The sequence below is a fragment of the Myotis davidii genome, unplaced genomic scaffold, assembly GCF_000327345.1.
Source record: "Myotis davidii unplaced genomic scaffold, ASM32734v1 scaffold1351, whole genome shotgun sequence".
Taxonomy (NCBI): domain Eukaryota; kingdom Metazoa; phylum Chordata; class Mammalia; order Chiroptera; family Vespertilionidae; genus Myotis; species Myotis davidii.
This window is the reverse complement of record NW_006282375.1, coordinates 270153-270377: the sequence shown is the minus strand read 5'-3', so window position 1 is coordinate 270377 and position 225 is coordinate 270153.

Genomic DNA, 225 nt, shown 5'->3' with positions numbered 1-225 from the left:
CACCCTCCTGCTGTCAGAGTCCCACAGTCCCCTCAGCCCTCTAGCCGCCCAGGGCCAGCCCAAGGCACAGGCAAGCCACTGATGGTGACTGCCTAGCTGTCCAGGGACGCCTGAGGCTCTGGTAACCAGGGCTGGCTGAGGATTGTGCTGCCGGCAGTGGCAGCAGCAGAGGTGTGATGAGGGTGTCGACTTCCCCTGATCGCCAAGTCGCCTCCTACCCCTGAA